Source organism: Dermochelys coriacea, chromosome 8 (genome assembly GCF_009764565.3).
Source record: "Dermochelys coriacea isolate rDerCor1 chromosome 8, rDerCor1.pri.v4, whole genome shotgun sequence".
NCBI lineage: Eukaryota > Metazoa > Chordata > Testudines > Dermochelyidae > Dermochelys > Dermochelys coriacea.
Window position 1 is genome coordinate 81,574,588 of NC_050075.1, and position 25,715 is coordinate 81,600,302.

The window sequence follows — 25,715 nt, forward strand, 5'->3', positions numbered from 1 at the left end:
TAGAATGAGTACTGATGAAGTGAGCTGTAGCTCACGAAAGCTTATGCTCAAATAAATTTGTTAGTCTCTAAGGTACCACAAGTATTCCTTTTCTTTTTGCAAATACAGACTAACACGGCTGCTACTCTGAAACCTGGCAGTAACCCAGCTTCAATAGTATGCTAGCGAGTGGATCCTGGCAATACTAGTTATAAATATGAAGTGGAGCGAAGCTTATTTCCCCTCTTAAATATAGAAAATAAAATATGTAAAACATTTATGAATATAGAGATCTTGTCCCAAGACCAAATGAGAGTGAACTTTTCAGGAATATGTCAGTTATGTTAAAGCATCACTAGAGAGTATGTAAGTGTTTAGGGCCTGATCCAAAGCCCATTGAAGTTAATGGAAGTTTTTTCTATAGGCTTCAGTGTGCTTTGGCTTAAGCCCATAGAGATGTCAGGTTTGAGTGCAAGACTGGGAGCCAGGCAGTCCTGTGTTCTAATTCTGACACTGATTCCTTTTGTGACCTAAAGCAAGTAATTTAACAATTCTGCACCTCAGTTTTCACATCTGTAAAATCTGAATAATAATAATAAAACTTAACTGCCTCACAAAGACAGTGAGGATTATTGCTTAGGGTCCAATCTGACATCCCTTGCATACCCAGAGATCTCATGGAAACCAATAGGAGGAGAGCAATGGGGTAAAACACCTAACTTGTGTCAAGACTAAGATTGATAAATTTATGGAGAGGATGGTGTGATGGAACTGGCTACGATGGCATGTGGCCCATCCATAACTGCCAGTAGTAAAAATTCCCCATGGCTGGAGATGGGGCACTAGATGGGGAGGGCTCTGAGTTACTACAGAAAATTCTTTACTAGGTATCTGCCTGGTGGGTCTTGCCCACATGCTTAGGGTCTAACTGATCATATCATATGTGGGGTCAGGAAGGAATTTTCCCCTGGGTCAGATTGGCAGAGACTCTGGGGGGGTTTTCACCTTCCTCTGAAGCATGGGGTATGGTTCACTTGCAGCCTTAAACTAGTGTAAATGGTGAAGTCTCTATAACTTGAAGTTTTTAAACCATGCTCTGAGGACTTCAGTAACTCAGTCAGGGGTCTATTTCAGGAGTGGGTGAGGCCCTGTGGCCTGCAATGTGCAGGATGTTAGACTAGATGATCACGATGGTTCCTTCTGCCCTTAAAGTCTATGAGCCTATGGCTGTGCAAGAAGTGCAGAACTGGATCTTTAAACTTGCAAAATCCCTTAAAGATAAGTGCTAAATATTATATATGGGTTTATAATCATGTTACTTTAAGTTTATTTATATGCAGCTTACCCTCTGATGAAATGTTTAATTTTCTTAGTTGTCCAGTTTTAATGATATATAATTAATAGGGCTGTCGATTAATCACAGTTAACTCATGCAATTAATTCAAAAAAATTAATTGTGATTAAAAAAATTAATCGCGATTAATCACAGTTTTAATTGCAGTTAAACAAGAGACTACCAACTGAAATTTATTAAATATTTTGGTTGTTTTTCTACATTTTCATATCTATCTTGTATTCTGTGTTGTAATTGAAATCAAAGTGTATATTTTGATTACAAATATTTGCACTGTAAAAATGATAAACAGAATAAATAATATTTTTCAATTCACCTCATACAAGTACTGTAGTGCAATCTTTTTGTCCTGAAAGTGCAACTTACAAACGTAGGGGTATTTTTGTTTGTTACAAAACTGCACTCAAAAACAAAACAATGTAAAACTTTAGAGGCTACAAGTCCACTTAGTCCTACTTCTTGTTCAGCCAATCGCTAAGATGAACAAGTTTGTTTATATTTACAGGAGATAATGCTGCCCTCTTCTTATTTACAATGTCACCTGAAAGTGAGAACAGTCATTTGCATGGCACTTTTGTAGCCAGCATTGCAAGGTATTTACATGCCAGATATGCTAAACAGTCATATGTCCCTTCATGATTTGGCCACCATTCCAGAGGACATGCTTCCATGCTGATGACACTCGTTAAAAAAAAATGCATTAATTAAATTTGTGACTGAACTCCTTGGGGGAGAACTGTACGTCCCCTGCTCTGTTTTACCCGCATTCTGCCATATATTTCATGTTACGGCAGTCTCGGATGATGACCCAGCACATGTTGTTGTTCGTTTTAAGAATACTTTAACTGCAGATTTGACAAAACGCAAAGAAGGTACAAATGTGAGATTTTGAAAGATAGCTACAGCACTCAACCCAAGATTTAAGAATCTGAAGTGCTTTCCAATATCTGAGAGGGACAAGGTATGGAACATGCTTTCAGAAGTCTTAAAACAGCACCACTCTGATGCGGAAACTACAGAACCCAAAAAAAGAAAATCAACCTTCTGCTGGTGACATCTGACTCAAATAATGAAAATGAATATATGTCAGTCCACACTGCTTTGGATGGTTTTCAAGCAGAACCTGTCATCAGCATGATCGCATGTCCTCTGTAATGGTGGTTGAAGCATGAAGGGACAAACTTTAGCGCATCTGGCACTAAATATCTCGCAATGCAGGCTACAACTCCTGTTCTCACTTTCAGGTGACACTGTAAACAAGAAGCAGATAGCATTATCTCTGGCAAATGTAAACAAATTTGTTTATCTGAGTGATATGCTGAACAAGAAGTAGGACTGAGAGGACTTGCAAGCTCTAAAATTTTACATTCTTTTATTTTTGAATGCAGTATTTTTGTCCATAATTCTATATTTGTAAGTTCAACTTTCATGATAAACAGATTGCAATATAACACTTATATTAGATGAATTGAAAAATACTATTTCTTTTGTCTTTTTACAGTTCAAACACTTGTGATCAAAAATAAATATAAAGTGAGCACTATACACTTTGTATTCTGTGTTGCAATTGAAATCAATATATTTGAAAATGTAGAAAACATCCAACAATATTTAAATAAATGCTATTCTATTATTGTTTAACAGTGCAATTAATCGTGATTAATTTTTTTAATAGCTTGACAGCCCTAATAATTAAATATAATTAAAACTGTAGAATCATAATTTTAATATACATTTAATATACTGCATATACTAGGATTATATTTACCTCTTTGTACTCTGTCAAAATATTACAAATGGAAGTCTATATGGATGAAATATAATTTATTTGCTCACCCTCCGTTCCAAGGCACCCAATAGATAGTCATTTCTGCTTGGACATGAGACTAATCTAAAGATGGAGGGTTTGATTTTGCACTCCTAACTCACTCTTTGACTTAAAATAAGAGTTTTACCTGAATAAGGAGTACAGGCATGAGCCATAAGCATAACACTGAGTGTATGTTTCGCACCAATTTATGATCTCATTTACACCAGTGCAATGCTGTTGAGTTCATTAACTTCATAGGCAGAGAGGAATTTGGCCTGTTGCATTATATTTTTGCAAATGGTAATGGATTTGATGTAGAGTAACATGATTGGGTTTTGGATCCAGTAAAGGCAGTTGTATGTTTAGCTTCTCAGAGAAGAAAGTTAGAGTCAGCTTCTGCCTTCATTTGGGAATATGAAAGAACAGCAATTCGTAGGCTCCAAAGAGCAATTGTAGAAAAAATTCTTCATGATTGATTAAAAGCAATTTAGCATCATTCCGACTATTTTGGGGGCTGCAACTGAACTTTCAGACAACTGTTTCTATTAAAGAAGTATTAATTATCCATATAAGGGACCTCAGGCTGACAGTAACAGACTGGTAAAGACAATAACTTATTTGGATGAGGTTTCAATTATGCCTAGTGAGTGAATAATATGAAACAATTTTTCTTTTCCTCTTAAATGAAATAATGACTATGGATTTGGAAAACGTTGTTGCTAAGAATAGAAGGCATAAGGAATTTGGAACCTGTTTGTTTGTTTTTTTTTAAACTCATGTTTTTTTTTATTTGAATTAACACAAGTTTAGGCCCCAGTTTGTAAACACCCATGCTTATCTTTAAACATATTAACGTTCCATTAAAATGAATGAGACTACTCTCATTTGTAAAGTTAAACATGTGTAAATTTTTGCCAATTTTGGACATTAGCTCTAATTCTGAAAACAATTAAACATGTGAGTAACTTTATGCCCGCTAATGGAGATTAACATGCCTCAGTGTTTGCAGGACTGGGGACATCTTAGGTGTTTTGGATTGTAACCAATTCTTGTATTTTTTGAGAAAATGAGTAAATGTTCCTTTTTGAAAGTACATATTAACTTATTGATTTCTAGAGTCTGTAACTGGGTCTGCTAGAAATTGATGTTCCAGAACCTATGTGATTAACCTGGAGACGAAGAAGTAAAAAGCATAAATAGACATAAAAATTTGAAAAGTCGGATGTAGAACAATTGTAGGTCTGTGAGTGGAAATTATAAATGTTCTTGGAGATTTTCAGAAGTTCTCTTATTCAGAAAATGCAACTGGCACCTAAAAGAAAAGCTAAACCAAATTCTTATGACATCTCAAGAATTCTAGGGCTTATATTATGGAATATATTCTATTGATAGGAAGAGCTGGTGGGCACAAAGATTTTGTAGCATTTTTTTCATTAGTAAGAGTTTTTAAATAAAAGTATGTTACTGAAAGACTATTTTACTTCACTATGAAAACTTGTGAAAGATACTTTGTGAAAGTTCAGGTTTTTAAAAAATATTAAATGTGACCATGGATGCACTTAATTTATTTTCCAGTAAGTCTTATGGGCTCAGTCCTACCACTACAGAAATTACCGGTACTTATCCATTGGCTTGACTAGGAGTTTGATCTGGCCACAATTACCTTTGCCAAAAAGGAAACTCTGTATTAGATGTTTCTTATTAATTGTCAATTTTCTTCAAATAACGATTGCAAGGAAACATTTTTAATAAAGGAAAAACCGATATACTCTGTGATTACTCATATTAAGGGACATTCTTAAGACATTTTCTGTAATATAATTGTTCAGCAACTCAGAATCTGTGGGAAGAGCAAGGCTGTACTTACATTTGGTCATTAATCTTTTAAAAATTCAATTTAGAATTATTTAATTAAAATCTAAACTTAAATCCCAAGGCAGGGTGAGCATGTATTTTAAATTTTTACCATGTCTGGAAAAAGCTAAATAAGGTTACGGTCAGGATTTGGTGCATCTCCATGCATTCGAAAAATATTTGCAAAAGAAGTGAAGAGGGTCATTTTTTTCTTCTCTGTCCTCTGGACTTTCCAAAGCTATTGCACATGGAAATTGTTGTGGATGAGATGCTTCAACCAACTTCAGTATAATAATGGAATTAATCTCTGCCCAGACATGCAAGCCCATTGGTAAGTAATAAAGAAATGAGGTGGCATGGGACAGATACAAGTCAGGCCAGAATTTGTCTCAATGTTTCTCCAGTGCTCTGTTGGTTCCAGATCCAGAGTTCCTCAAAGTATGGGTTTGTGACCATCTTTTATTTACAATTTTCATATCAATAACGAACACCCTTATGCGGAATCTAGTTAAAAAATGTAACAGAAGTTCCCATCATCTGACAAGTCCTTGTACTTTCGCTGAAGTGGTCTCTGTTGCAAAGCTGCTGTCTTCATTATTTAATTTCTCTTTGGAGCTTGCAGCCTATGTGAGCCTGTTGAGTTCTTTATTTAATATGTTTCAGAGCACGAACACCTGCCGACTTCTTTAATAACGAGTTGTCCTCAGCCAGCTTATATGTGAAAACTGTGCAGCAGAGGTGAGTTATGAATAACCTTAAACACTGAAACCGGATTCCATTAAAAAATAAAAATAAAACTATGGCCAGCCTCCACATCAGAACTCCCCAAAATAAATTTGTGAGGGCTTTCCACAGGATGGAATCCAATTTTAAAATTGAATTCCATTCTAAGTAAGTGGGGCTCAATTGAATTCAATTTCCATTTTGGCTCCTAGGAAAGAAATATACACTGCATATTTTTATTGCTAATGTTTTCAATTTAGCTTTTGAAATATTATTTATATTTGACTGTGCACAAGAGCAATGGACTTTGCTGCTTTCTTTCAGAGAAGGGCAATCTTTCAAAATGGATTGACTAAAGGATAGATGTTTAAATGAGAGTAAATTCCTAGGCTTTGTATAGAATTAATAAGGCTTAGATGCTGTACTTGGATGTGCAAGCCCACCTCACCTTGATTTTGGTGGAACGTCTCTATATTCTCTCCTTAACCTCTCTCCTTAACCCAGTCATTCCTTCTTTACTTCCTGGACAGTCTCTTTCCATTCCCTGTACCCTCCTGCTTAGAAAAACTATGGGGTGAAATAATTTTGGGTGAACTCTCCTTGACTTTAGGGGGCCAGGATTTTACCCATGGTCTCAATCATACAGCTGTTAAGTTAAAAAAATTTAACTTGAAGTCAATGAGTCCTACATCTGCTCAGAAGGGATATTGGCTAAGACACACTAATAAGACTTTGTCCAATTAGTTCATCTTAATTGGCTTTACTCTGCACTAAAAAGCTCACATCACTTCTTCCATAATTGCCTCACCTCTGCTGAAGCACATTATTTTGCTCTAACACATAAAACTGACTTTTCTAATATATAATAAGTACTTACAAAGCTAAAACTATCCTTACTTGGCCATAGTCAACTCTTGATTCAGATTAAGTTATTTTATTTAGTCAGAGCTTGGGAATAGCATTTGAAAAATCCCCTTTGCCCCACAACTACAAGCTAATTTAACTATTTTACACCCCCTTTACAAAGTTAATTATTTATTTGGGGGGAAATACAGACTATACCAAAAGTTCAACCTTTCCTTGTTAATTAACCCCATTTTTATGGGCAGTAAATTAAGCAGTCTTTATCCACCATCAGTAGTATGTGAGGCATGTTCACTTGACAAAGAAGCATATATTCCCTCCCAGCTTTCTTTCTGCTCAAAAATAGGGACCTGATCTAAAGAAGGCACACACACACACAAAAATATGTAATTTAGATCTACCGAGAGCAGTTATAGCACACTGCTGTTGATACGGGATTTTATTAATTTTGCCTATCTATTGTACTGCTTATGTGTGATTAAAATGAAAGTGAGAAACATTTTATTTATATTACGACACATACTTTATATTTTATCATTCTTAACAGTATATTACTTATTTTTATATTTCTAGCATTTTTCACTAATCTAATTGTGATGTAGTAGGATTATTTCAGTTTAGATGATCTTCTCTGCCTTTTATGGCTAGTGAGATAATACAACTATGGTCTCTCTGAGTTCTTTTTTGTCTCTTTCCCTAACAAATGTTCTGTGCAGTGAGCCATTTTCCATTTCAGTGTTTGTTTTTCGTATGGGAACAAATTCAATCCTGCAATAAGTGGATGCAACACCAAATGAAATCCATGGAACCTGCTTCTGGTGGGGCTGAATGGAGCCCTTGATCCTTTGTTAATACGTGAATGTTATTTTCATGGTTGCTGTCTACTTAGATGAACTTTCCCTCAAATGCTTCTTCAGTACCTTATCCACTATAAACTAATTCTTACAAATTTTCAGTGCTACCGAGAAAAAAGCTAAAACAGTTTAAACACAATGAGTTACAAAGTAGATACCATATATTTCTGCATTTTCAAAAAGTACCAAATAATGTGTATTTAACAAGAAAAATATCCTTGTCTTCTGTGTCTTGGTATTATATACACTGCCCAAGTCTCATTAGCATCATTTATGTTATGTTATCAAGATTTTCTGAATGAAAAATGTTCCTCATAAACTCTAATCTATCTATTATATTTCTATGATAAACATGCAACATCCACAACTCAAATAAACACATCTGCTTTTTACCACACACGTATATAGGATGAGAAGAGAATAATGCTGCAGCAGTTCAATGTACTAGAAGAAGGAATTATTTGATTTAAGGGCAAACACAGTAACACTGTATATTTAATACTTAAAAGGCAAGTTTTAATTATAATTAATTATGGTCAATAGAAGAGTGATAAATTGTAGATAAATTGTTCACAGTCATAGTTTTAGAGTCAAATCTCCCTTTGGTTAAGCCATGGAAATTGTATTTATTAGTATTAATTTTTGCTTGTATCTAAACAGATTCAGATATTCTGTAGGTTTCTGTTTTGCTATGTAGTATATTTCTCTGTCAGTTCTTGAAATAAGTTTTGTCGTACTTTTATTTGAGAATTTGGACAACAGTAAACAAGCTCTACATGAGGGCAAGACTACTACTGTGTCCTATTATTATTTATAGTAGTGCATAGAAATCCTAGTCTGTGCTGGTCACCCTGCAAACACATAGTAAGTGGCAGGCCCTACCCCAAAGAGCTTCTGTACTTTCACCTCCCTTCACAATTGCACAATGCTTACATTTTCATTTAGGGTGCTGTTCAGATGTTATGAGGGATGAATGTGGTATGGAACCTAAGCTGAATAGAACAGAATGCACTCAGGTCAGAGAAGCTGTAGATTGCTCACAACATATTAGAACGGCCACTATTTCACTGCACTGTGTATAGGTAGATTCTTACATGCGGCAAAGCTGGGGTCCACTATAGGGATGGTAGTGGCTGGGGTTGGGTCAGGGCAATAATTCTGGGATATGTGATTATGCCTACTAAATAAATGTAGCTCCACATAAACTCTTGGAGAGAGGCTTTGCTGGGATCATGGCCTTTCTGTAGCCTAAAAACTGAAATAGCAACCACTGAAGGGTTGTGGTGCTGTCCTGCCTATAGGCTGGGGACAGCTTTGAGTCTGGCATTCATGTATACTTCCCTATAATGGTGGAACTGCACCCCTTAAAGACTATATATTAGTACTATATAGTGAATCTAGGCGTTTCACAGGCAGCTCTCTCTCTCTCTCTTACTTCAGCCCAAATCTCTTTCTTTTTGCTGTAGTCCATATGATTATTTTTCTAGTATAGGAGGGAAAAGATGTTTATGTTCTATCTGACTCAGTCTAAATAAAATGTTAAAAGGTGATGATCTCTTCAATCATTACTGATCATTACTGACAAAACTATATTTTAAAATGGAGAAAACAAATGTGTTGACCTTGTGAGCTATGTAATACATTTAAAAAACAAATCTGCTATGTCTTTTTGTTTAATAGTTGTGATTTGCATAGTTGAACTTTGAATGCATGGTCATAAATAGTTAGAATCTAAATTGGCATAATGCCCAGCAACGTTAGGGTTCCAGACAAAAAAGGGGTCATCTACTCGTCAAGAAAGCCACTCCATCTCAACAAGATGATATCTAACAAAAAAGCTACAAGCCTGAGGATAGATAACATATTCATCTTACTGTTAAAAAGACAAGAAGTTTTCATTTATCAGGATAATCTAGTGATGATAATCAGTACACAGAGTGAACCCTCTGATAAAATAAAAAGAGAAGAGCCCCTCAATTGTTTTTGCTAATTAAGATTAATATTATTCATGTGAAATGAACCAAAAAGTTGTATGAAACCAGAATCCCAAAAGAGATCGATAATCTACACAAATAATTGCATGGAGTTTTAATTGAGAGAAAAGTGAGAACCAATTTTCTGTCTTATTCAAGAAATCATAGCAGCGGTAGCCTTCTTCTTTTGTTAGCAGTTCTTTCATATTCTCACTTGATGTAAAAAAACATGCAATTTTTCACAGATTAAAAACATTTATGGAATTTTAAAAATCCTGTTTAAAACCAAAATGGTTATATATTTAATGAAATGATACAATTATATATATATTTAGCATTAATTTAAGGTAACAAATAATTTATTAACAGAGAAAAAAGACTTTTTTATTGAAAACAGGATGCTGTGACTATTCATAGTAATGTGCATTTAGTTTTTATTAATTAAGCACAGCTAGAGTTGGGGATGACAAGGAAAGTGCATTATGTTAAAGTGCAGATTAATTATATTCAATATTTTATTTTCTTTGAATATCTGACATTTAGCGCCCTTTTAAAGCCTAAAATGTCCAGCCACACTGAAGGAAATACTAACTGCCAAATTCAATTTCAATTTCTTTGTGCAATAGACACCCAACATGGGAATACATTTATGCTTGAATTAATGTTTACATACTGGTAATCCATAACCGGCATTATAATTCTGTACCTGGGAGCCAATGGCAAAATGTCATATTTGGGGATGGGTATATGGTTATAATTATAAAACCTATTCCTCCCAAAAGTGTTATCTTGATATTCTGCACCAGTGTCTGATCACCCCGTGCACTGCATGTATTATTTTGTTTGTTTGTACAAGACATATGACCCTTGAGGGCAGAACTCTTGTCCCTTCTTTGTTCTACATAGTGCAAAGCGCACTGTTGGCACACAACCAGTAATAATAATTTTACTTAACTTGCAAACTTATAGCTGTATTGACCCCAATCACGATGCCAACTGAATAGATTTGTTTTCAGCCTAAATTAAATGTTTCTCTTCTGCCACTTTCCTAGCATATTCAGCCTCAGGCTAAAACTGTTTTAAGTGGACAAAATCTGTTGGTAAACACATGGACAAACTCTGTTGGTAAACACTTACCTTTGACAATATTATTGCTTAAGGAACACTGTTGAAAAGCATATATATAGTGCAAGAGTCTATGGCTGCAGCCTACATATGATCCTTGTGCCAGGTACCTACTGCTAATAGGCAAATATACACAGAAGAGACAGGTTCTTTGATGGTTTAATCCCAAACATACTTAACTGTCACATAGTTAATCTTTTTGATTAAAAATTACTCTTCAGTCCTTTTGAGCATTTTTTGTTTGTTTGTGGATTTGGGAGGTTAAATGTGGTTCTCATGTCTGTTTGGAGCTGCTCTTTTTTATTTGTTAGTTCTACATGATTATTTTTTCCCTTTAATCACAGTCCCCAAAACATATCCTTGACACTGATACTGCTGAGACACCAACTATTAGCAAGCAGGTAAAACTATCAACAAAGCAGAGAACCTCATTGTTATTATTAAGTGATTTGATCTACTGGTTAAAAACAAGTTTGTTCAAAACAGTTTCACCTGCAGGCTTTACTTTCTAAGAGGAGAAAAAAGTTCCAAAGAACAAGTCCCTTGTTTTGTGAATCGGAAACCCTATCATCATTTTTTTAAAGTTAATTTTAAACTTGTGTCTTGCTGTGGGTTTTCTTGAATTCTGGAACCCTTCTGCTTTGTTTCAAAGACAACAGAAAACCGGGCTGGCACTCATTTTAATCCTTCATTTCTTTATGCTCTTATGCATTAAATTTTTTGAATAATCTCATTTTAAAAGCAGATTTTGAGTTCCTTCTGGGATTAGATCGGATGTCTTTCAGCTATAACGCTAAGAAGCAGTCACATTTGAAGTTTGAATTTGTGCTCGGAGGGGATATTTTTTCCAGTAATATTTCTTCCCATTTTAACAGTAGTTCCACTCCTTGATGGTTTTATGTTGATTTCAAACTACATTTTTATGGAGTGGAAAGAAATTCCTTTATAAAGGGAATGCCCAAAGAACTGTTGGAAATGTCTCTCCTAGCAGCACATTCATAGGATTCAGTATAGTTTGCTCAGAAGTGTTATTTTAGGATGACCTTTACATGTACAATATGATGAATTTTTCTTTTTATTTTGTAAAGATGTTGTGATCAAGGGGTAAAATAAATATTGCCTTTTTCAGTCATAAAAAACAGAGAATGACAACTGAAACCATCTTTTTTTAAACAACATGATAGCAGGCAGCTCTCTCAGAAGTGATGTCTGCTTTTGGAAAACATACAATTTTAAATTCACAGATGTGGCAAAGCCCTAGTGAAACATAAATAAGGATTAATTTTTATACAATTCAGCACTGTGAAACACTGTATAGGACTCACCTTTTCTCAGTGTAAAGGAGAGATACACTTGCTCTCTCTCCTGATAGGATGTAAACCATATTTATGTGTGTGTATATTACAATAAATTATGCAGAAAACCTCAATGGTGAACACCCTAAGGTTCAGAAGCATTTCCAAAAGATATGGTAAATTCTTATGTGTCTTTAGAAATAAATGCAATAGTCTGTGGGACTTTTCTAGCTAGTGAACAGGATCTGAATATTCTAATATTTATATTTCTATATACCATATAATTATTAGATTGTCAGTTTGCTTAAAAATAAATATACAATCTTTTATTATAACAATTTACTTTCTCTTATTTGTTTTCAGTATTATCAGAGGTAGAAATAGTTTTCTACTTACCATTCTGGGAAAGAAGAAATTCATCATTGTATCATAAATACCCTGGAAAGCAACGAAAATGTTATTAGTTATTATGCCTTCATCCATAGGGATTTTAACTGCCAAACACAATGCATCAGCAGCAAGACAAAAATGAAACAAATCTATTGTAGAAAGCACAGATCAATATTTTAATGCAGATTTGAACATATATTACATGTACTTAGGCAGTAAGGGCCAATTTTGAAAAAGGAAGAAAACCTAACCTATGAGAGAAAACTCAAGAGCTTGGCTTGTTTAGACTAACCAAAAGAAGGCTGAGGGAGACATGACTGTGCTCTATAAATATATCAGAGGGATAAATACGAGGAAGGAAGAGGAGTTATTTAAGTTAAGTACCAATATGGACCCAAGAACAAATCGATATAAACTGGTGATTAGGCTCGAAATCAGGCAAAGGTTTCTAACCATCAGAGGAGTAAAATTCTGGAATAGCCTTCCGAGGGGAGCAGTGGGGGCATGGGTGGCCCTAACCCAGACTGTGGCCCTGCCCACACTCTGCTGGAAGGCCCCACCCTCACTTCCCCTCTTCCCTGAAGCCTGAGGGGGCTCAGCTTCTGCTCATGGCCAGGGGCTAGGGCAGCTTAGGCTGGCCCAGGGGTCAGGCCAACAGCTCAGAGAAGCATTGGAGCCAGTGGCCTGGGGGTTGGGCCACTGCTGGGGCTGGCCAGCAGCTCCTCCGGCTGCGAGAAGTGTGTGTGTGTGGGGAGGGGAGGGGGTTAAGTCTGTGTAACTAGTGTAAATGGTGACTTCTCTGTAACTTGAAGTCTTTAAATCATGATTTAAATCAGGATTTGAGTAACTTTGGGCTAGTCTACACTAGCAACGCTAAAGTGCTGCCGCGGTAGTGCTTTAATGTGGCTTGTGTGGTTGCAGCGCAGTGCTGAGAGAGAGTTCTCCCAGCGCTCTAATAAAACCACTTCCATGAGGGGCGCAGCTCCCAGCGCTGGTGCACGGTCTACACTGGCGCTTTACAGCGCTGAAACTAGCTGCGCTCAGGGGAGTGTTTTTTCACACCTCTAAGCGAGAAAGTTGCAGCGCTGTAAATTGCCAGTGTAGACAAGCCCGTAGTCAGAGGTCATGGGTCTATTACAGGAATGGGTGGGTAGGTGAGGTTCTGTAGCCTGTAATGTGCAGGCGATCAGACTATTTCACAATCCCTTCGTGATTTGGGAGTGCACTTCCATTAGGATTTGTCTGTGCCTTGGTTGGAAAATTTGGTTCTAGCGTTACATTTTCAGTGGGGAGATGGTCATCTAATTTCCCTTTGTGCCTTTGAAAAATCAACCCTTATTCTCAGTGGTGCATTAATGTTGTTTTGCAATGGTGTAAAATTGAGATCAATGGAATTATATTGACATAAAACTAGAGTGACACAAATGGCAGATGAGACCAAATATTTCCCTTTTCAAAGGACTGAAACATGTTGTACTGGACTGAAAATGTTACATAAAGATTAAAATAAGAATATTCCTTAGATGGCTATTAAAAGATATTAAACATCCTTTACAATCTGCTGAAATAAAAAAAGTGTTGCCTATGAATGATACTCTGTGACAGTCCTGAGAACTGTCAGTACAGGCAACACCCCACACACCCTCACCAACATTCAATTCTATGAGATATAGCACAGAATCTCTCCCTATGTTTGGCCACTGAAGGAAAGGACAACAGGGTAGCCCTCAGCAAAAGGAAAGGTAAAAGACACTTCAACATTTCTCAATTCAGCCAAGTTTCAAAAAAGAAATGGAAACCCTCCCCACGCCAGTTCTCTTCTCAGCCCCAGTGTTCTTCTTAGAGATCCTTGCTCCTCGACTCTGACTGCTAGACTTTGGCCTTGTTTTCCCTCAGTTTATCCCTCTGGTGTGTTCGGGTGAATTCACTGATTCCCCACAGCTGGTCCAGCACTGTTACTTTGAAAATCCCTGCACTCAAACCAGGCAATGGTTGTCCTTCCTGTGGCTGAACCCACAGGACTAGAGTCATTTTTAGAAACCATTCCCTCCACCCCCAAACACACACACAAACACACACGCAGCCAGGCATAACTTCATTTGATTTCAAAGGTAATTACATACACATGAGTAGTTTAGCTTGAAAACTAATGAGAGAGTCCTTTTTAAACCATGCAACATCTTAATTTCTAGTTACTTGGTATTACACATAATAATTTCTTTTTTAAAAATCTCAACTCCGTGGTGTCCTTAGTTTTTTGTTTCCACTGACCAAATACATTCATATCCCCTTAAAGAATGTGACAGCCCCAGGCTTTATTCTTGTTCTTCCAGTGCCAGTAAGATAAGACCTTTTTTTACAACACAGTTTTCCACTCATTTTGCAACTAGTCTCTGTCTTTGGGTTGTGGTATTACAAAGTTCAAGAAACTCACCAGATGCTTTAGTTCATATTTGCTTATTACATTTTCTGAATCAATAAACAAAATCAAGTATTTTTAATCGCCAGCTCCTGAAGAGGGCAGCACGTTCTAGATATTATTGAATTGTAAGCTAAAACATGACACTCCTGGCTTTAATGTACTGTAAGCGGGGATGTGGAGGAAGGTAGGGATATTTTGGATATTTTGTGTAGCCAGTTCCCAGGAAAGTTCTAAGCAGCTACAGACCAAGGTCAAAACTGTATTTGATTATTAAAAAGAACATTCAGATTAGGTTACCTGAAGCAATGTGTTTAGAAAGGGAACAACAAAATATCAGCAAGGACTACTTCCATGAGGAATGTGTTTCATCTTTAACACTGTAGATAACTTTTTCTATTGGCAGTTCATTGACTGTCAAAACTACTAAAGAGGTTAGATTTAATTATCTCACTTCTTGAACATTTCATCTCAATTGCTATGGCAACATTCAGTTGCCTCAGCAGCAATGCACACTTTAATCAGATATTTCCTCACTCATTTCTCTGTGCACCACAGCAATGTAGTCAAATGTACAGCCAAACCCTGATGCCTCTGATAACACCTCTCTGGAATTAATGGTTAGGTTTCCCCCACATACACACCCACCCACCCGCCCACCCAAATACTTACAGAGAGTTTAGCACCCTGACAACCAAGGCTGTAAGAGATGAATACTGTGTATACTTTAACTCCTTTCTACATCGTCGATTTTATGCTGTTTCTCCCACCACTCTCTCTTTAGGAAGCTTCCACTTATTTAATAACCAACCCAGCAAGCTATGGACAGGTATTCTGGTTTCTGCAAGAACTCTATTTAAAGGTTGAAAACAGGAAACACAATAATTAGCCAGACAGTATGGTTCATTCCATTTGCACCCCTCCCCAAAAAGCTTTTTGTTTGATTACTCATCTCTTGATTAGATACTTCTTGGTGTATGTCATAGCTCTTTAAACTGTCAGACTGAGAAATCAGGAACAAAGGCTAAAATATAAATAATTAGCGACAATGAACTAACACCAGGAACTACATCTTGAAAGGCTGACAGTATCAAGAGACAGAAAAAGAAAAATGCACATAGGACTTAGTAAATTTTGATTATAGAAATGTTTAGCATTTTAGAAGTAGAAAAAACGTCTGGGTTGAAAATAGGGCAAACATCCAGGTAAACTGGGAATAGCACCTAATAATGCCTAGCTTCTATAGTGAAGGTCAAATTAGAAATACATTACATGGATTCAATTAGATTATAGTAGAGACAGACAGATATGGGAGGTATAGTGGGCTCAGGGCATTAAAACATGACATATTTCCATATATTATGCATTAAAATATCCATTTGTTGTTTTGCTCTTTTAAATAAAAGCCAGTGCTGTAAGTACTGTAATCTCCACATTGTCCTTTAGTTGTGGTTTTCCTCATAGTTGTATATCTGCTAAAAGGACAGTAGTGTCACAGCATATTTTCAGGTTTCAGAGTAGCAGCTGTGTTAGTCTGTATTCGCAAAAAGAAAAGGAGGACTTGTGGCACCTTAGAGACTAACAAATTTATTTGAGCATAAGCTTTCATGAGCTACAGCTCACTTCATCGGATGACATTGTCTAGTACTCCATTAATGAAAGCAATTTAGGTTGCTATGTCACCAAGGTGGTTTTCCGAAACAGAACCCACAAACTAAAGTCCCAGTCCTACAAACCCTTACTTACATGAATAGTCAATGGGATTTCTCATACAAATAAGGACAATATTCATGTTCAAAAGGGCTTGCAGGATTGGGCCCCAAGAGCCTATTTCCCTGTCACATTTATTACAGTACATACACATGCGTTTTCAGTGAGTATCCAAACAGCATTTAAGCTCTAGGGAAAGGAAAGATCATTTAAAGTTCAGGTTTTGCAATCTTGTACTAAAGTACTTATGCCTAAAAAAAATCTAATATCCACACACTCATTGACGATAATCACAATGTTTGCAATATAACTTGCTTCACTTATAGAATTCATATAAAAGGTGATTCCTGTGACTTCCATGGAGCTATGCTGATTTCCAGCAGGTGAGGATCTGCTCTATAATCTTTATCTTATTATTATTTTTATACTACTATAAGTATCCATGGCACTGTACAATTAGGGAACTTGTGCCACATGATCCATTGTCTACAACCAAGCTCTATGATACAACTGCATTTGCTCCAACCCCTCAGACAGAGACAAACACCTACAAGATCTCTATCAAGCATTCTTACAACTACAATACACACCTACTGAAGTGAAGAAACAGACTGACAGAGCCAGAAGGGTACCCAGAAGTTACCTACTACAGGACAGGCCCAACAAAGAAAATAACAGATCGCCACAAGCCATCACCTTCAGCCGCTAACTAAAACCTCTCAAAGACATCATCAAGGATCTACAACCTATCCTGAAGGACGACCCATCACTCTCACAGATCTTGGGAGACAGGCCAGTCCTTGCTTACAGACAGCCCCCCCCAATCTGAAGCAAATACTCACCAGCAAGCACACACCACACAACAAAAACACTAACCCAGGAACCTATCCTTGCAACAAAGCCCTTTGCCAACTGTGTCCACATATCTATTCAGGGGACACCATCATAGGTCCTAATCATATCAGCCACACTATCAGATGCTCCTTCACCTGCGCATCTACCAATGTGATATATGCCATCATGTGCCAGCAATGCCCCTCTGCCATGTACATTAGCCAAACTGGACAGTCTCTACGACAGGGGCCTGTAACCTGAGCCCTGCTGCCCAGGGCTGAAGCTGAACACTCGGGTTTGGGCTTCAGTCCTGGGCCCCAGCAAGTGTAACGCCAACCCTGGCAACCCCATTAAAATGCGGTTGTGACCCACTTTGGGGTCCCGACCCACAATTTGAGAACCACTGAACTAGAGGCACAAGTAGGTAAAACACAATACAGAGCAAACACATAGCGCTGCTTGGTCATGAGGGAGTGCTTCATAGAACAGGTGGGAGTTTAAAAGTTGGTTGAAGAGGAAGAAGGAGAAGGAAGGAACTTGGCTTCCATTCATAGTGGACTCAAAGAAGGCATTAAGATGCAAGTGGGGAAGGAAACAAAGGAATGATTGGGAAAGAAAGTTGGACAGAATGCAGGGAAATCAGAAAGGAGATGTGGAAAGGGACAGAGTTAAGATCTGTTTGTCATCTCAACATGTAATTGGCAACATTCCTATATCCTCACTTCATTACTATAATCAGTATTGTTCTCTTTTGCATTATTGAATACTTTTGAAAATATTTCTCTGAACATTACTGTAAAAACCAACAAAAATTTATATGAAAAAAGTGATTGGGAAATGTCTGACTATAATATGGAAAAAGAGAGAAAACCATTTATAAAGAAATCAAGAAGACAGGGAGATTAATGTTATCATTTGTCTTATATTGTCTTCATCTTCAAGCGCCCGGTATCTGTTTGCTAGCACAATTTCTAAACTCTTGTTGTGTCGTCATCTAGTCTAGATTGGTGATGTAATAACATAGACAGCTCTGTTTTTGGTTCTCTTTTTTGTTCTGATTTTTATTCTCAGTTTCGCTCCCACTAAAGCATGGTCTGTTCCCAACTCTGCCCCGTTCCTGCTATGTATATCCTCTAAGGTTGTCCATTTGTGCCAAATTGTAACATGATCAGTTTGGTTCTCTGTTCTGTGATCTGACAACCTCCAAGTTATTTTGTGAATTGTATGGTGCAGGAAAATAGTTCATAAAATGACCAGGTCATTCATTCCACAAAACTCAATAAACATGTCACCATTTTTGTTCATTTCACTTTGGCCTTGTTTCCTTATTCTTATTTCCCTGCCAGTGTTATTTCTCCCCATTTTAGCATTCATGTCTCCAATTACTAGAAGGACGTCTCTTTTTGGGACCTTTTCTACTACACTCTGTAGCTTCTTATAGAAGTTTTATTTTTCCTCTTGGCTAGCTTGATTTGTTAGAGCATAACATTGCATAATGACATGGCAAACTCTTACATGTTTAATTCTACTGATGTGAGTAATGTCATTGACCTCAATGCTGAACTAACTGGGACTACTCATGTGAGTAAAGTTAAACACATATATTAGTGTTTCCTTTTTTATTATTATTTGCATTTTCTCTGTGTGGCCATGTGAAAGACCTACCCAAACATTAGGAGAAATGTGCTAACTATACAGAGGAGTCAGAGAAATTGATATACACGGGGTGCTGTCAACTACACAAAGTTATTTTCTCTGCACAGTCATTTATAATAATCCTAGGTTGTACTTGTAATAATAGTAAGTAATTAATAGTTAGTAAGTAATAGAAATGTAATTTTAAAGTTGAGAGTGTCCTTTTAATAGAATTTTTAAACCAAAGCATGGAATTTAATAGCAGCATATAATTCTCTATTAAATTCTATATGTTGGTTGGAGTGATTTCTGTAGACTTCTACAGAATTCCTATTAGTTTTATTCAAATTAATTTTTATAGGTTAACCTTTATGGAAAGATCCAACAGATTTTCTATTTTCACTGTTCTACACATATGGTGACCACAAACTATTTCTCCCCCAAACCTTAAAAGAATCAAGGGATAGAGCTTAACCAGTTAATGGTGAGGAGGCAGTTGTTAGGAGCGTCTACTAGGTTTTATATTTATAAAATTTATACATGCACTACCACTCCCTAAAGGGATTATTAAATTTTTAGACAAATTAAAATTAAACAAGAGGTAAAGGTGCACTTGAACTAAAAACTGTTGAAAAAATGCCTACAGGCAAGAACAAAAGCAGCAGGAATTTTTCCAACCGCATGTCTCCATGAACTCTTTGGAGCCTACTGCCTCTGTTCCCACTTATGCAGCAGATGTGATTTGCGAAATGCTCACACAGGTGTTGTGAACTCCAAGCAAAATGACATGTGCAACTCTGTCTCCCTTAAAGACAAAAACTGAAGGGAATCCCTGTTAAACAAACTAAACTGGAGACTGAATGAGAAAAAAAAAAGAGCACAGAAAATGTACGAACAGTGGAGAACTTTCCCCGATCAGAAACCTAGCAAAAGTCTAATTACATAGCAACATCCAGACTACCTAGAGAATCAGATGTGAGTCCAAATAGGATATTACTGATCTCAGGTGATAAAGAAAAATCAGATAAGAAGTCTTATAGTGATATAACTGTATTTTTTATTTGAAACTAAATTTAAAAGATCCCTTTAAGTTGAAAGACTTTGGTAGATTCCAGTAAAGCAGTGGTCCCCAAACTTTTCATGTCACGCCCTCCCCCGACACCTGTCCGTGCCCACCCTGGGATCTGTGGCAGGGAGCGGGGCCATGGCGGCGGACAGGGTTAAGAGAGTCGAGTCTGGGGCCGCAACTTGGGGCGGGGCTGGAGTCAGGAATGGAACCGCGGCCAGGGGCCAAGGCTGGGCCTGGACTGGAGCTGTAGCTGGGAGCCAAGGCTGGAGGCAGGGCCGGGGTCGCAGCTGGGGGCTGAAGCTGGAGGCAGATTGGGGCTGGGTGGAGATCCCTCCCTGCCCCACTCGGGGGCTGGCCCAGGCTCCGCCACGCCCATCCACACCCCACAGTTTGGGGACGACTGCAGTAAAGGGACCTAACAGGGGTATGCAGTTGCTGATCAAAGGAAATTCACAAGAATATTACATGGATTGTGCAAAATCAGGGATATTGAGAAGAAATATTCAACCAGCAATTCATCCAGTAAAATGGGTGTTTGGTAAAATGGGTGTTTACATGGGTATATTTGTGGTTTTGGAAATGGAGTATTATACTAATGCAAAAAGAAAAGGAGTACTTGTGGCACCTTAGAGACTAACAAATTTATTAGAGCATAAGCTTTCGTGAGCTACAGCTCACTTCATCGGATGCAAGTGATTGCAGCCACACATTTTGTGGGTGAGCTTGCTGATGATAAGCTGAAAGATAATTTGGCCTTGAATATAAAAGTTCTAAATTACTACTTCCCCTGATCCAAACCTAGTCATCATGGCTAGGTTGAGAGATTGCTATTTAAATAAAATTATATTTTTTTGTTTTTTTGCGAGAGAGAAAGGTACAGGGGATGGGAAAAGAGGAGGCCTGATAGCTCAAGGCACTTGAAATGGAATACAGGGTCTTTCATCTCTAGGTTACTAATTCAGTCCTTCTCAGATTAGTACTGACCAAAAATTGTGAACATATAACAGGCACCCTTTCTGGTGGTTTTAGGAATGCCTAAAGTCAAGGAAGAGATGAATATGGAGACAGATATATTTTCACTTCTAGTAATCTCTCTATATCAAGGAGGCAGCACTGGGGAAACTTGTACTGCCAGTCACTACTGTCGTCTACGGACAGAGGATTTATGGCTGCATCTTTCAGTAGCTCTGTATCCACATAAAGTTTGTATAGGCCTAAGGACTTGATCCTACCCTCACTTACCTCTGTTTTACACTAATATAACTCTGTTGATAGAATTGAAGGTACTCCTAATTTGCACTGGTGTAAGACAGAACCCAGCCCCAAAATTTTACATATTGGGAAACTTTATATAAATGAAGACTACTTTCTGCAGCCCAGCTGCTTAATAGTGAAACAAAAAGGGCCAATTCAAAGACAATGAAAATGAAAACAAAGGGAATATTAACGTATGAATCAAAGGTTATATAACATATTGTGATGTGGCTTTCTACTGATAGAAATAGACATTAATTAATCTATTACTTTGAATTTATGTATGCTTTGGCTCAAAGATCTATTCTTATACTCAAATTATTGTACCATCCTACTTGTTGGTAGTAGTAGCTGGACACTCACACACTTTGTTGCGATATGGAAATGAAAGCACCTTGTTATATGAGTCTATCCTTTCCTGAGAACAGAGCCCTATGAGACATGGTTAATCCTAATAATAGCATCAAAGATATTTATCCTTTAAAGTGCATTGCTAGTCTCAAAAGTGACTTTTTGTTCAGCAGGTATGCTCTCTGGACCTGATCCATTTCCCACTGATGTTAATGGAAACTCACTTCTGAATCAGGCCCTTCCATATACAGTACAGCTGTGTGAATACCTAATTTTCCAGCTCACTGGTCAAACTGAAAATACTGGGGCGGGCATTATGAAGAAGGGGAGGAGAGGGAGTTTCTCAAGTCTATTGAAAACAAACATTTTTTTTTTTACTTTGAACAAAATGTTTAATTTAATTTGTAATTTTAAATCTTTTTAAAAAATAAAATGGAAGGACAATTTGAAACAAAAAAATCATTTGAAATAAAAAGACCAAAATGTTTAATTTCAAAATGTCTAAAAGAAACAAAAAGATTTTTTTTCCCCAGACTGTTTTGTTCTTGTTTTATTTGGACCCCCCACAAAAAAATTTCAGCTGAAAAATTTTGACCGGTTCTAGTATTGAGATTTCACTTCAGTGAAAAAAGTTTGTACTTCCATCAGCCACAGCTCTGATAGAATAAGCTACATTCTCTTCCAGTTTGTGCATCATTCACTATAGCAATAAAGCCATTTATACAGCCTCGTTGTGTTCAAATTCTGCCTTTGGATACAACTGTTCAACCCCACTGAAAGCACTAGAGTGAGGATGCATAAGACAGAAAGAGTCCAGCTTGGCCTTTTAGAGCCCAGGCAGAGTTTACAGCACTAGCAGTTTGAAGCAGTAAAGCAGTTTTTTAGTAGTAAACTGAGCAAATTTGATATGGAAATCATCCAGATACAATGCATGTAGAACCCTGCTCCGTCATTCTCACAAAGTCACTTTTCAGAGCAGAACTACACTAAAATGACTCCTTTTTTGAAACAATGCAATTGTTTGATTATTTTTGTCTTATTGCCAATGAGTGGAACATAATAAAAAGCATCAGAGGGGTAGCCGTGTTAGTTTATGTCCAGAAAAACAATGAGGAGTCTTGTGGCACCTTAAAGACTAACAGATTTATTTGGGCATAAGCTTTTGTGGGTAAAAAACCCACTTCTTCAGATGCATGGAGTGAAAATTACAGATACACCTGGTGGCTGAGCTTTGTGACTTTACCTCACCCACAACCATTTCAGATTTGGGGACAACTGATACCTTCAAGTCACCAGCACTGCTTTGGGTACCCACATGGCCCCACAGTATGCCAACATTTTTATTGCTGACTTAGAACAACGCTTCCTCAGCTCTCATCCCCTAGTGCCCCTCCTCTACTTGCGCTACATTGATGACATCTTCATCATATGGACCCACGGGAAAGAGGCCCTTGAAGAATTCTACCAGGATTTCAACAATTTCTACCCCACCATCAACCTCAGCGTGGACCAGTCCCCACAAGAGATCCATTTCCTGGACACTACAGTGCAAATAAGTGATGGTCACATAAATACCACTCTATATGGGAAACCTACTGACCGCTATACTTACCTACATGCCTCCAGCTTCCATCCAGGACACATCACATGATCCATTGTCTACAGCCAGGCCCTAAGATACAACTGCATTTGCTTCAAGCCCTCAGACGGAGACAAACATCTACAAGATCTTTATCAAGCATTCTTAAAACTACTATACCCACCTGGGGAAGTGAGGAAACAGATTGACAGAGCGAGATGGGTACCCAGAAGTCAACTACTACAGGACAGACCCAACAAGGAAAACAACAGAACACCACTGGCCGTCACATACTGCCCCCAGCTAAAACCTCTCCAGCACATCGTCAATGATCTACAACCTATTCTGGAAAATGATCCCTCATTATCACAGACCTTGGGAGGCAGGCCAGTCCTCGCTTACAGACGGCCTCCCAACCTGAAGCAAATACTCACCAGCAACTACACACCACACCACAGAAACACTAACCCCGGAACCAATCCCTGTAATAAACCCTGTTGCCTACTCTGTTCCCATATCTACTCCAGTGACACTATCAGAGGACCCAGCCACATCAGCCACACCATCAGGGGCTCATTCACCTGCACATCTACTAATGTGATATATGCCAGCAATGCGCCTCTGCCATGTACATTAGCCAAAGTGGACAGTCTGAATATGTAAAAGAATAAATAGACACAAATCAGCCATCAGGAATGGTAACATATAAAAGCCAGTAGGAGAACACTTCAATCTCCATGGACATTCAATAACAGATTTTAAAGTAGCCATCCTTCAACCAAAAGACTTCAAAAACAGACTTCAAAGAGAAACTGCAGAGCTACAATTCATTTGCAAACTTAACACCATTAATTTGGGCTTGAATAGGGACTGGGACTGGCTGGCTCACTACAAAAGCAATTTTTCCTCTCTTGGTATTGACACCTCCTCATCAGTTATTGGGAGTGGACTACATCCACCCTGACTGAATTGGCCTTGTCACCATTGGTTCTCCACTTGTAAGGTAAACTCCCTTCTCTTCATGTGCCACTATATCTATGCCTGTATCTGTAATTTTCACTCCATGCATTTGAAGAAGTGTGGGGTTTTTACCCACAAAAGCTTATGCTCAAATAAATCTGTTAGTCTTTAAGGTGCCACTGGACTCCTCGTTGTTTTTATACTAAAAAGCAGTTGTACCATTTTTTTGCACATTCACATAATATACTCTAGTTGTATTCCATTTCTATTGTTTTCTTTTGCTACATTTGATATTTGCTGTGGGTGATGTCTTGCTTTTATATGCAACTAAAAATACATAAATTAGCTGAAAGGGTGTTGAAAAAGTATAGGTGTATTATGGCTGGGATTTTGAAAGGAACCTAAGGAAGTTAGGTGTCCAATTCTCATTGAAATTCCATGACAGACAAGCATCTAATTTTCTTAGGCTCCTTTGAAATCCCAGCCTATGTATATTACAGAATTTCTCAGCATTTATTTACCATGAATCTTAACGAAAAATCTATCTGATCAAGCACCCCATACAAAGTAATGGGCTTTGCTTTTTCCTGAACAGTTTTTTAGGTGTAGTATTTGAGACTCTTCTCCTTCCTTTCCTGTGTGTGCCCTGCTCTGTATCACCTACTCCCCCCTTCCTTTAAGCTTTCATTACAACCCAATGGACAACCCAATGGACTTAGCAGCAACTGGGGTCATGGTGATCCATGACTTAGGCTGTTGAGCATTCAGTCATTGATCACACTGAACAGATTGGGATACCATTGCAAACAGCTGCCTCTATTTAGCCTGCCAGCTTTCTGTCACCTCAAGGATTCAGTGAAGTTCAGAGACAGTATGAGAAAGTTATATAATTCTGTCAAGAGATCACTTCTTTGACTTTTTCCAATTTCAAAGTCCCATACCATTCTTTTGCCTACCGGGTGGGCAGGATCCCCACCTGAGAACTGCCAGTATATAACATACCATAACACAGCAGTATCAAGACTATGTGTGTGTGTATGTGTATACATATATAACTCCCTTGCCTCGAACAGAATATCAGGCATATGCACTTATTTCTTTTATGAAAAGCATTACAGAGTACTGAGGGGACACCACAGCTGGGTTTGTGTGTGTGTAAATGTCTTGTATTATTACATGTACTGTCTGTCTTCTTGTGTATTTAAATATTACGTGCCCAATTTGTAAGACTACAAAGTAACTTTAAAATCACGGATAAAAATATTCACAATTTACCAGCTTTACTCAGAAACTCGAGTATATTTCACCAACTCAGTAAAAAGACACTGGGATCTTGAAAATGGCTCTCTCATCCAAACATTTTTAGATTTCTATAACTCAAAGAGATTAGACAATTTTTCTTTTCTTTTGCTCTATTTTTGCTTCCTTGCTTACTGCAGTCCAGGACTTTGTGAGTAGTAAGTCTGACTGGTTTGCATCTCCAACTCACTCTGCAAGAGAGTGTTGACTGGAAACAGTATCAGTAAAGCTGAAACTGAACATAAAGAGGCAGTAGACAGGAGTGTGCACCCACAGATGAAAATCACAAAACCAATGCATTACTTAAGCCCTATTTTGAGTGCTTAAATAGGATTTAAATGGTGCACAGATTTCAGGCTGGCCCTTTCAGCAGTGAATTTAATC

General features: G+C 37.7%; 1 protein-coding gene across 7 annotated transcripts in view; it reads right to left on the reverse strand.

The window, feature by feature from the left end:
- The window catches only part of ADGRL2 (adhesion G protein-coupled receptor L2), a 480,081-nt gene that overhangs the window by 210,284 nt on the left and 244,082 nt on the right, over window positions 1–25,715 (reverse strand). For all 7 annotated transcript variants that reach the window (XM_038412994.2, XM_043490399.1, XM_043490406.1 and 4 more), the window contains one exon: window positions 12,228–12,269. The gene's annotated coding sequence lies outside the window, so the exon portion shown is untranslated. The remainder of the gene's footprint in view (window positions 1–12,227; window positions 12,270–25,715) is intronic.